This window comes from Lolium perenne, chromosome 4, assembly GCF_019359855.2.
Source record: "Lolium perenne isolate Kyuss_39 chromosome 4, Kyuss_2.0, whole genome shotgun sequence".
NCBI classification, from domain to species: domain Eukaryota; kingdom Viridiplantae; phylum Streptophyta; class Magnoliopsida; order Poales; family Poaceae; genus Lolium; species Lolium perenne.
In genome coordinates this window covers 130579746-130592428 of record NC_067247.2, presented here as the reverse complement: position 1 = coordinate 130592428, position 12683 = coordinate 130579746, and the positions used below count along the sequence as shown (strand labels likewise).

At 42.6% G+C, this 12683-nt stretch overlaps 1 long non-coding RNA gene across 1 annotated transcript; it reads left to right on the top strand.

Moving 5' to 3' along the window:
* Window positions 1-3453: 3453 nt before the first annotated feature.
* LOC127348624 (uncharacterized) lies at window positions 3454-6287 on the top strand. Its single transcript, XR_007879853.2, has 5 exons — window positions 3454-3772; window positions 3856-3944; window positions 5285-5348; window positions 5505-5652; window positions 6064-6287. It is a non-coding gene; the product is annotated as an uncharacterized lncRNA (long non-coding RNA).
* The last annotated feature ends 6396 nt before the right edge of the window (window positions 6288-12683 follow it).

Below are 12683 nucleotides of genomic sequence, written 5' to 3'. Positions count from 1 at the left end.
GTGATGCCCGTGGTTTGGAAGTAATGGTGATGTTTCTGATACTCCCCTCCCCAATCTGATTGTACAGAAAGAATTTTGGTGCCAAGGGACAATTCAACACGTTTTTGGAATTGGTAGAACACATGCTCAACATCAAATTTATGTTGCAGCAAGTACACCCATGTGAATTTACTAAAATCATCCAAAAAACTAACATAATAGCAAAACCCGCCAGTAGATTTAATTGCCGGACCCCATACATCTGTATGGACAAGTTCTAAAGGGGAAGTAGAAATTCGACTAGAGGCTGCATATGGCAGCTGATGGAGCTTTGCTTGCTGGCATGCGTCACATACATGCGGCACTCCTTTATTCTCAACAGGACCTAACTTATTCTACTGAAGAATGGCTTGGACAATGGGTGGCACAGGATGTCCAAGCCGGCGGTGCCACAGTTCCTTGGATGAGGCGATGGAATGAGCTTGCGGAAGTCGTGGATGGTGATGAGGATGGCATGGAGGAACTGGGTACAGACCGCCGTGAGCTCTACCGCGGAGCAGGGTTGCCTTCGTTTTGAGGTCCTTAACAAAAAAGGATTCATGGTGAATTTCAACAAAACAAGCATTATCATTGGAAAGCCTATGGGTAGAAAGCAGATTCTTGGTAATATGAGGAGAGTGCAAGACATTGGATAAACGAAGATTCCGAGTTGAACCGGATAAACAAGATTCACCAACATGTAAGATGGGTATGTGCATACCATTGGCAACTTGGTTCTGCTTGTTGTCTATGTAGTTTTCATGGACGTGTAGGCGTTCCATGTCGTTCGTCATGTGGTCGGTGGCGCCGGAGTCCAAGTACCAGTTCGCGTCGCTGGAGTAGCCGTCACTGATGTTGGTGTAGTTGGCGGCGCGGTTGGAGGTCTCGGGTTGGATGCCGTGGTTGAAGCGCGAGTAGCACCTCAGAGCATCGTGGCCGTAGACGCCACAAATCTGGCACGTCGAATTGTTGCCACCACGTCCTCGTCCTCCGCCCTGGGCATTGTCGTCGTGCCCAGAGCCATCGCCACGGCCTCCGCCGTGGCCGCCACCGTTGTAGCCGCCGCCATTGTAGCCGCCGTAGCGGCCTCCTCCATTGCCGCGGCCTCCGTCACCACGGCCACGGCCACCTCCTCCACGCTGAAAGCCTCTGCCCCCGCCGCCACGGTAGGTGTTGTTGGCAGAGTGCTGAAAGGCCATGTCGTTGTGCCCGCAGGAGGAGCGCCCGCCGGTCCGCGCCTCGTACGCGGTCAGATGCCCGTATAGGTCACTCAGCGTGAAGTCTTCATTGGCGGCGATCACGGTCATCGATGTGGTGAAGTTTTCGTGGTCCTCGCCCAGACCAGCCAGGATGTAGGAGACGATCTCGTCGTCCCCGAGCGTGTTGCCGATGGTCGCCATCGTGTCGGCGATCTTCTTGGTGTGGTGGAATTAAGCAGACATCGACATGTCCCTTGATGACGCGTAATGCACATGCCCGTTGGGAACCCCAAGAGGAAGGTGTGATGCGTACAGCAGCAAGTTTTCCCTCAGTAAGAAACCAAGGTTATCGAACCAGTAGGAGTCAAGGAGCACGTGAAGGTTGTTGTTGACGGAGTGTAGTGCGGCGCAACACCAGGGATTCCGGCGCCAACGCGGAACCTGCACAACACAATCCAAATACTTTGCTCCAATTTAACAGTGAGGTTGTCAATCTCACCGGCTTGCTGTAAACGAAGGATTAAATGTATGGTGTGGGAAATGATGTTTGTATGCGAAGAACAGTAAAGAATAATGTTTGCAGTAGATTGTATTTCAGATGTAAAAGAATGGACCGGGGTCCACAGTTCACTAGTGGTGTCTCTCCAATAAGAAATAGCATGTTGGGTGAACAAATTACAGTTGGGCAATTGACAAATAAAGAGGGCATAACAATGCACATACATATCATGATGAGTAGAGTGAGATACAATTGGGCATTACGACAAAGTACATAGACCGCTATCCAGCATGCATCTATGCCTAAAAAGTCCACCTTCGGGTTAGCATCCACACCCCTTCCAGTATTAAGTTGCAAACAACAGACAATTGCATTAAGTATGGTGCGTAATGTAATCAACACAAATATCCTTAGACAAAGCATTGATGTTTTATCCCTAGTGGCAACAGCACATCCACAACCTTAGAACATTCTGTCACTGTCCCAGATTTAATGGAGGCATGGACCCACTATCGAGCATAAATACTCCCACTTGGATTTACAAGTATCAACTTGGCCAGAGCCTCTACTAGCAACGGAGAGCATGCAAGATCATAAACAACACATATATGATAGATTGATAATCAACATGACATAGTATTCCATATTCATCGGATCCCAACAAACACAACATGTAGCATTACAAATAGATGATCTTGATCATGATAGGCAGCTCACAAGATCGAACAACGATAGCACATGAGGAGAAGACAACCATCTAGCTACTGCTATGGACCCATAGTCCAGGGGTGAACTACTCACACATCAATCCGGAGGCGATCATGGTGATGAAGAGTCCTCCGGGAGATGATTCCCCTCTCCGGCAGGGTGCCGGAGGCGATCTCCACTACAAGAAATGTGTTGACTTGTGACCTTTTGTGAGTGACCCTGTGTAAAATTGTCATGATTGTATGACGATTCTGCACTGAATCGTCGTTAGCTGTTTGGGAGGGTAAAAACCCTAGAAGATTACGATGATTTGAATAAAAAACGTCATTATTTCCTAGCACAAAATCATCATAGACCGAGCCATGTTGTCTACGACGTTATTTCCAGTCCATCACGACCAATTAAGATCGTCATTACTTTGTATAAGCTTTATTTTTTTTGAAAAAAATGGTGACTGGACTAACACGTGAACAAGTCGCCTACATACCATGTCTACGTGGCTATTTAAATTACCAAATTCCAATACTGACATATGGAATCTACCTGCCTACATGTCATGCTTATAGATGGCCATTTATCTAGTGATTTGGATTATTTTACACAATATAACAAATATTTGTTTGTCGACTATTTTGATTTTAGTTATGTTTGATTTGGATGTGTTCAATTTTTAGTGATTTGCTAGTAATATATGCACTTGAGAAATTCTTATATTTTTAGGGTTAATTTAACTTTAATTGAATTTAAAATATGTTTTGTGATATTTTATTTTACTCCTTATTCATTTCTCACACGTATTTATATTTATTTCACGTAGCAAAACCCTCAAAAGGTATTTTCCCTCCCACCGACCCAGTTTCCCTCCCTCCTACCCGAAATTTTCCGCCAGAGGCCAAATTTCTGGCGCGTCCCCAAATTTTAGATTGAAATGACAAAAAACCCACCCAAATAACATCCGTCGAGGGGTATTTTCGTGAAATCATCACCGAGAGAACTCCACCAAAATTCCCCATTTCCCTGCCGCGCGCTCCAATGCTCCATCGAAATTATCTAACCCTAACCCTCGCTTCTCTCCCGCCGCCGCCCACACTACTCTCATCCACCGCCCCTCACGACCCATCTCCCTCACAAAGCGGCGCCGCTGCCTTTTTCATCAGTCTCGCCGACCGCTGGCGCGCGTCCAGCTTGGTGACGAGAAGCCGTCATGCGAGAAGTAGGCGAGGGAGGGCTCGGTATGGCTTGTCACGACGCTGGATCGGCTCGTCCCCGACCTCGATGCCCGCGGATCTTGGAGTCCCGGGCCTCAACGCCGCCGCCACTCGCCCGCTCCGCCGCAGTCCTCGCAAAGGTACTCCCAATTCACGCCTTATCGATGGATACGTTCTCCGTTAGGGATCTTCTCACCTCGATTAGTTGCTGTGTGATTTGCAGATGGCCGTGTAGCTGCTGACGATGAAGATCGTGAAGAGAGGTCGAAGCACTTCCAAAAGGCGCACAGTGGCCGCTACATAGGTCTCAAGGTACCTTGCTCGCTCTTCCATCCCTCTCACTTGCCCAGGTTTGTTCCCGAAAGAACGGCGACATTTTGAGATGCTCTAGGATAAACAACCCCTTTGTTTTATTCATGTGGATTCGGGCGGGTCTTCCGACCTTCGCTGCTTGCTATTAAAGCCTCTATCTGATCTAGTCTGGAGAGTTCGTTGTCTCTGTTGTGCGCACCATTGTAAATGGGGTTATGCATGCCTACTGCATTTGGCACGATACACTAGATATATCTGGATAACGAAGTGAGATATCCTATAATTTGTTGCATGATCTGATCAAGCATTTGGAGTTTAGACAAACTCTTTAGCTAAAGTGCGATGTTCATTTTATCATAGTATCCCAAATCCATTCAGAGGCCCTTATTTTGGTTACTAGTCCTTCTCTGTAGCCAATATGTGGCTTTGTCTTAATTAGCCTGGCCTGTCCTGTGCTGATGACCATTGTCAGCGTTGCTTGCTTCACTGCTGATCCGGAGTGTGGTTATAAGTAAGATACACTTTTATCATCTACAACTTATAATGCCTATTCTTAGGTGTGGTTGTTGATTATAAGGAAGGTGAATGTTCAGTCAGTGTTATGTATTGTCCCCACATGCTATTTGCATGAATACCAGTTTTACAGTTTCTGTTTAGCCTTTCGTAGGTTATGTTGTGACATCATTTCACTTAAAAAAGGAATTTGCAACTTTGCAGGCTGCTGTTAAAGAGCGGTATGCCCACTAGACTAATAAATAAGTGCTTAACATGGTAGCAGGGCCTTATATTAGGGTGTGCCTGGGGGTATACATATTAGTCGTGGTTGTGCTTTCATAAGGTTGTTGCAGAAACATTATTGGTATTGTCTTCAAGGTCTTATTGTATTATTAATGCCACTTTTTGACTGGTCTCTTCTGTTGTTTTCTATTTAAGCAGTAGAGTTTATCAGAACACGCCCTGTGTCTCAGCTACCAAACTGATTATTGCCATCAATATTTGATTCTGGATCATCTCTTTGTACGGAGTACCTTGCCATGACATAGAATATTCATGAATCTGTATTTACCTATCTCGCTCTAGCAACTTTGTTGTTCCTGTCTGTTTTTATTCACTGACTATTAGAAACTAAGGTTATTCACTATTTTTGTTATGGTTTCTAGAATGTTGTCTCTTGCTGTGTTGACTTGACTCTCACAAAGAGCTGCTGCTGTTTTGTGTTAGTTGAATAGATGCACTAGTAAACTGGAAGCTGGAATTCTACAAGGCCCTTTAAGCAATGTTCTCACTGCTATGTATTTTTTATTTACTGCAAATTAACTGTCAGCTTCTATTTTGGTCAGGAGTGGTGATCCTTATTCATTGGTACCGATGAATTATGCTGCAAGTGTGGAAGTGAATGAAAAGGTAGTCCATGCTTTACTTCTCCAAACTAGGCTTGTGCTTTGCAGTTTCATGTGCACAAGCGTAATTGAGGAACCCGCACACCATGCTCCTAAGGCTCCATCCTCAATAGTAGAGATGGAGCGGATCTGATGTTTCTGTTATCTTGCTTGTTTTCAGGACGTGGGTGATGCAGTTCCAGCAAGAACATGCTGGCAGACCTTGAGGAAGGGTTGACTAGGATGGTGACATGCTTTGGATTTATCTGGCTACTGGGGTTTAGAGCAGCTTACTCTATGCCGTCTCCACCATCTCCATCAGCCACGAGGTGAGCACTCCTACGTCAACCCTATGAAACAAGGCTGTAGAAATTTGCACTCATTTGCAGTAATTAACCATCAAAAATTGCTGCCAATTCTAATTCATTGTGCTCACTCAAATAGACTGTATTATACCTATAGTTTGTCCCTGGTGTAGTACCCACATGGAGTACTCTTTAAATAAGTGCTGGGTGGCTAATGGACTGCTTTGGGAATATATTGTTTTTCGTTTGCCTATTGATGTTGCTTCCAGAAAACAAGAGCTGTAGTTAGTACACCTGTAATTAGCATGTTATTTTCATGGTTGCTACTTAATCTTATTGTCTCTTATGCTGAACAAGAGAACTCACCACAAGCTTGCTTGACTTTTGATTGTCTGTAAGAAGAATATTAACCTAATGATGACATTCCTTTATTAGGTGATTTCTTTATTGGAAGTTGGAAGATGAAGACCGAAGCATTGGTGTGATCTGTCAACTAAAATATCTGTAGTTACATGCATCATGTATGTATGATTATGCACCTTTGTTTCCACCTTCCGTTCATTATGGAAAACAGTTATGCTGGGCATCTATTCTACCATTGATGTAAAGATGTTTGTTTTTGAGCGGAGATTCTGATGTAAAGGATATGTAGTGCAATATTTTTTTGGGCTGGAAAGGCTAGAATATCAGAATTTTAAGACATTTCTGAATAAAAAAATAAAAGGCTGGAAACAGAAATGATTGTAATAAAGTCATGACCCAAAACGGAAATGTACTGTTAAAAGGCCAGGGCCCAAACCAAAATGGAATGTAAAAAGGCTGATGCGTAGAGAAGAAAAAGGCTAGAGTGCTGGGCTTGGCCCATGTGGCTGACAAGAATTGGCAGGAAAAGAATATATAAACAGGACGGTAATAATGGGCAGGCCCATGTAGATCACTGAAATGGATTGGGCTGATTTTGGATTATGACGATTTGATTTTGTCATAATTTTGCCACGTCAGACTAGGCACGTAGGATCTGACGTGGCATAGCCAGATCGCTAGTGATGATATTGGATCGTCATAGATGTTACGACGATGTAATATCGTCACAAACGATCATGACGATTTTGGGTAAAAGGTCGTGTTGGTTGATTCCTGACGCTCCGTTTTTGACGATCCATTTTTCGTCATACAAACGTCGTAGATTAAATGTAATGACGATTTAGTGATGAAAATAGAGGGTCGCAAGTCGACACATTTCTTGTAGTGCTCCTGAATCCCCCGAGATGGGATTGGCGGCGGCGTCGTCTCTGAAAGGTTTTCCGTATCGTGGCTCTTGGTACAGGGGTTTTCGCGACGAAGGCTTTAATTAGGCGGAAGGGCAGGGTTGGAGGCGGCGCGAGGGGCCCACCCCATAGGGCGGCGCGGGCCCCACCCAGGCCGCGCGGCCCTATGGTGGCGGCGCCTCGTCGTCCCACTTCGTATCCCCTTCGGTCTTCTGGAAGCTTCGTGGAAAAATAAGACCCTGGGCGTTGATTTCGTCCAATTCCGAGAATATTTCCTTTGTAGGATTTCTGAAACCAAAAACAGCAGAAACAAAGAATCGGCTCTTCGGCATCTCGTCAATAGGTTAGAGCCGGAAAATGCATAATAATGACATAAAGTATGTATAAAACATGTGAGTATCATCATAAAAGTAGCATGGAACATAAGAAATTATAGATACGTTTGAGACGTATCAAGCATCCCCAAGCTTACTCGCCCTCGAGTAGGTAAACGATAACAAGGATAATTTCTGAAGTGACATGCTATCATAATCTTGATCAATACTATTGTAAAGCATATGTAATGAATGAAGTGATTCGAAGCAATGGTAAAGACAATGAATAAACAACTAAATCATATAGCAAAGACTTTTCATGAATAGTACTTTCCAGACAAGCATCAATAAGACTTGCATAGGAGTTAACTCGTAAAGCAATAGATTCTTAGTAGAAAGTTTTGAAGCAACACAAAGGAAGATATAAGTTTCAGCGGTTGCTTTCAACTTCAACATGTTTATCTCATGGATAATTGTCAACACAAAGTAATATGATGAATGCAAATAAGCAAGTATGTAGGAATCAATGCACACAGTTGACACAAGTGTTTGCTTCTAAGATAGAAAGAAGTAGGTAAACTGACTCAACATAAAAGTAAAAGAATGGCCCTTCGCAGACGGAAGCATGGATTGCTATATTTGTGCTAGAGCTTTTATTTTGAAAACATAGAAACAATTTTGTCAACGGTAGTAATAATTCATATGTGTTATGTATAAGATATCTTATAAGTTACAAGCCTCATGCATAGATTACCAATAGTGCCCGCACCTTGTCCTAATTAGCTTGGATTTACATAGATTATCATTGCATAATATATGTTTTAACCAAGTGTCACAAAGGGGTACCTCTATGCCGCCTGTACAAAGGTCTAAGGAGAAAGTTCGCATTGGATTTCTCGCTTTTGATTATTCTCAACTTAGACATCCATACCGGGACAACATAGACAACAGATAATGGACTCCTCTTTAATGCATAAGCATTCAACAACAGATAATATTCTCATATGAGATTGAGTATTATTGTCCAAACTGAAACTTCCACCATGGATCATGGCTTTAGTTAGCGGCCCAATGTTCTTCTCTAACAATATGCATACTCAAACCATTTGATCATGATAAATCACCCTTACTTCAGACAAGACGAACATGCATAGCAACTCACATGATATTCAACAAAGGTGAAATAGTTGATGGCGTCCCCAGGAACATGGTTACCGCTCAACAAGTACCTTATAATAAATAAGATACATAAGTACATATTCAATAACACAATAGTTTTTTAAGCTATTTTTCCCATGAGCTATATATTGCAAAGACAAAGAATGGAATTTTAAAGGTAGTACTCAAGCAATTTACTTTGGAATGGCAGAGAAATACCATGTAGTAGGTAGGTATGGTGGACACAAATGGCATAGTTTTTGGCTCAAGGATTTTGGATGCACGAGAAGTATTCCCTCTCAATACAAAGCTTAGGCTAGCAAGGTCGTTTGAAGCAAACACAAGTATGAACCGGTACAGCAAGACTTACATAAGAACATATTGCAAGAATTATAAGACTCTACATTGTCTTCCTTGTTGTTCAAACCCTCACCAGAAAATATCTAGACTTTAGAGCGACCAATCATGCAAACCAAATTTTAACAAGCTCTACGGTATTTCTTCATTAATAGGTGCAAAGTATATGATGCAAGAGCTTAAACATGATCTATTTGAGCACAACAATTGCCAAGTATCAAATTATTCAAGACATTATACCAATTACCACATGCAGCATTTTCTGTTTCCAACCATATAATAATGAACGAAGCAGTTTCAACCTTCGCCATGAACTTTAAGAGTAAAGCTAAGAACACATGTGTTCATATGCAACAGCGGAGCATGTCTCTCTCCCACACAAAGAATGCTAGGATCCGATTTTATTCAAACAAAACGAAAATAAAAACATACAGACGCTCCAAGTAAAGCACATAAGATGTGACGGAATAAAAATATCGTTTCACTAGAGGTGACCTGATAAGTTGTCGATGAAGAAGGGGATGCCTTGGGTATCCCCAAGCTTAGATGCTTGAGTCTTCTTGAAATATGCAGGGATAAACCACGGGGTCATCCCCAAGCTTAGAGTTTTCACTCTTGTTGATCATATTGTATCATCCTCCTCCCTTGATCCTTGAAAACTTCCTCCACACCAAACTCAAAACAAACTCATTAGAGGGTTAGTGCATAATCATAAATTCACATATTCAGAAGTGACACAATCATTCTTAACACTTATGGACATTGCACAAAGCTACTGAAAGTTAATGGAACAAAGAAATCCATCAAACATAGCAAAACAAGCAATGCGAAATAAAAGGCAGAATCTGTCAAAACAGAACAGTCCGTAAAGACGAATTTTTCTGGGGCACTTAACTTGCTCAGATGAAAATGCTCAAATTGAATGAAAGTTGCGTACATATCTGAGGATCACGCACGTAAATTGGCAGATTTTTCTGAGTTACCTACAGAAAATCCTACTCAAATTCGTGACAGCAACAAATCTGTTTCTGCGCAGTAATCCAAATCTAGTATACTCTTTATTATCAAACACTTTACTTGGCACAACAATGCGATAAAATAAAGATAAAGAGAGGTTGCTACAGTAGTAACAACTTCCAAGACTCAAATATAAAACAAAAGTGCTGTAGTAAAATAATGGGTTGTCTCCCATAAGCGCTTTTCTTTAACGCCTTTCAGCTAGGCGCAGAAAGTGTGAATCAAGTATTATCAAGAGATGAAGCATCAACAGAGGGGTTTGGAGTTTTCTCAACTATACATTGTATATTATCTATGTAAGTTTCAGAGGCTCCTTTTTCATTACTCTTAGGCTTGCTATTCTCATCAAACAAATTTTCAGGAACAATCCAATCAAAATTCTTTTCTAGTGCCTCGCACATTCCTATGAGCTTGCAAGGTATTGTTGTTTTAATCTCCCCCTCACAATTAACTTTATTGGTGTACTTTAGTCTATCTTTTTCCATCTTTTCAAGGGTATTAGCAAAATTGGTATAAAAGCCAAGCATCTTATGTTTAATAAAGACTTTTCTAGCTTCTCTAGCTACATCACCAAATTCTTTAAGAAGGGTTTCTAAAACAAAATCTTTCTTTTCTCCTTCTTCCATATCATAGAGTGTAAGAAACATATGTTGCATTACGGGGTTGAGATTAACAAATCTAGCTTCTAACATGTGTACTAAAGACGTAATAGCAATTTCATAAGTAGGAGCAAGTTCTACCAAGTGTCTATCTTCAAAATCTTCAACCGTACTAACATGAGTGAAAAAATCTTCTATATTATCTCTTCCAATGATAGACCCACGTCCTACCGGTATATTTTTCAGAGTGAACTTAGGAGGAAACATGATGAAATAAACAAAAGGTAAATAAACTAAATGCAAGTAACTAATTTTTTTGTGTTTTTAATATAGAGAACGCAAACAAGACAGCAAATAAAGTAAAGCAAGTAACTATTTTTTTTGTATTTTGATATAGAAAGCAAACAAGGCAGTAAATAAAATAAAGTAAAGCAAGACAAAAACAAAGTAAAGAGATTGGAAGTGGAAGACTCCCCTTGCAGCGTGTATTGATCTCCCCGGCAACGGCGCCAGAAAAAGAGCTGCTGGCGTGCAGTTGACGTGGGAGTTAGAAATCTCTGTGGTGTAATTTTCTTCACGTCCCCGGCAACGACGCCAGAAAAAGAGCTTGATGACGCGTAAAGCACACGCCCGTTGGGAACCCCAAGAGGAAGGTGTGATGCGTACAACAACAAATTTTCCCTCAGTAAGAAACCAAGGTTATCGAACCAGTAGGAGTCAAGGAGCACGTGAAGGTTGTTGGTGACGGAGTGTAGTGCGGTGCAACACCAGGGATTCCGGCGCCAACGTGGAACCTGCACAACACAATCCAAATACTTTGCCCCAAATTAACAGTGAGGTTGTCAATCCCACCGGCTTGCTGTAAACAAATGATTAAATGTATGGTGTGGAAAATGATGTTTGTATGCGAAGAACAGTAAAGAACAATGTTTGCAGTAGATTGTATTTCAGATGTAAAAGAATGGACCGGGGTCCACAGTTCACTAGTGGTGTCTCTCCAATAAGAAATAGCATGTTGGGTGAACAAATTACAGTTGGGCAATTGACAAATAAAGAGGGTATAACAATGCACATACATATCATGATGAGTAGAGTGAGATTCAATTGGGCATTACGACAAAGTACATAGAACGATATCCAGCATGCATCTATGCCTAAAAAGTCCACCTTCGGGTTAGCATCCGCACCCCTTCCAGTATTAAGTTGCAAACAACAGACAATTGCATTAAGTATGGTGCGTAATGTAATCAACACAAATATCCTTAGACAAAGCATTGATGTTTTATCCCTAGTGGCAACAGCACATCCACAACCTTAGAACTTTCTGTCACTGTCCCAGATTTAATGGAGGCATGAACCCACTATCGAGCTTAAATACTCCCTCTTGGAGTTACAAGTATCAACTTGGCCAGAGCCTCTACTAGCAACGGAGAGCATGCAAGATCATAAACAACACATATATGATAGATTGATAATCAACATGACATAGTATTCCATATTCATCGAATCCCGACAAACACAACATGTAGCATTACAAATAGATGATCTTGATCATGATAGGCAGCTCACAAGATCGAACAATGATATCACATGAGGAGAAGACAACCATCTAGCTACTGCTATGGACCCATAGTCCAGGGGTGAACTACTCACACATCAATCCAGAGGCGATCATGGTGATGAAGAGTCCTCCGGGAGATGATTCCCCTCTCCGTCAGGGTGCCGGAGGCGATCTCCTGAATCCCCCGAGATGGGATTGGCGGAGGCGGCGTCTCTGGAAGGTTTTCCGTATCGTGGCTCTCGGTACAGGGGTTTCGCGACGAAGGCTTTAAGTAGGCGGAAGGGCAGGACTGGAGGCGGCGCGAGGGGCCCACCCCATAGGGCGGCGCGGGCCCCACCCAGGCCGCGCGGCCCTATGGTGGCGGCGCCTCGTTGCCCCACTTCGTATCCCCTTTGGTCTTCTGGAAGCCTTGTGGAAAAATAAGACCCTGGGCGTTGTTTTCGTCCAATTCCAAGAATATTTCCTTTGTAGGATTTCTGAAACCAAAAACAGCAGAAAATAGCAACTGGCTCTTCGGCATCTCGTCAATAGTTTAGTGCCGGAAAATGCATAATAATGACGTAAAGTATGTATAAAACATGTGAGTATCATCATAAAAGTAGCATGGAACATAAGAAATTATAGATACGTTTGAGACGTATCATCCCTCTTCTTCGGCTTCACCAGCGCGGTGCGAAGCTGCACGATCCGTGCCTTGGACCTGGACGCGAAGGTCCGATCCAGCGCCTCCCAAACCTGCTTCGACGTCTTGAGGAGTTGGACGTGGCCGAGGACGGCAGGG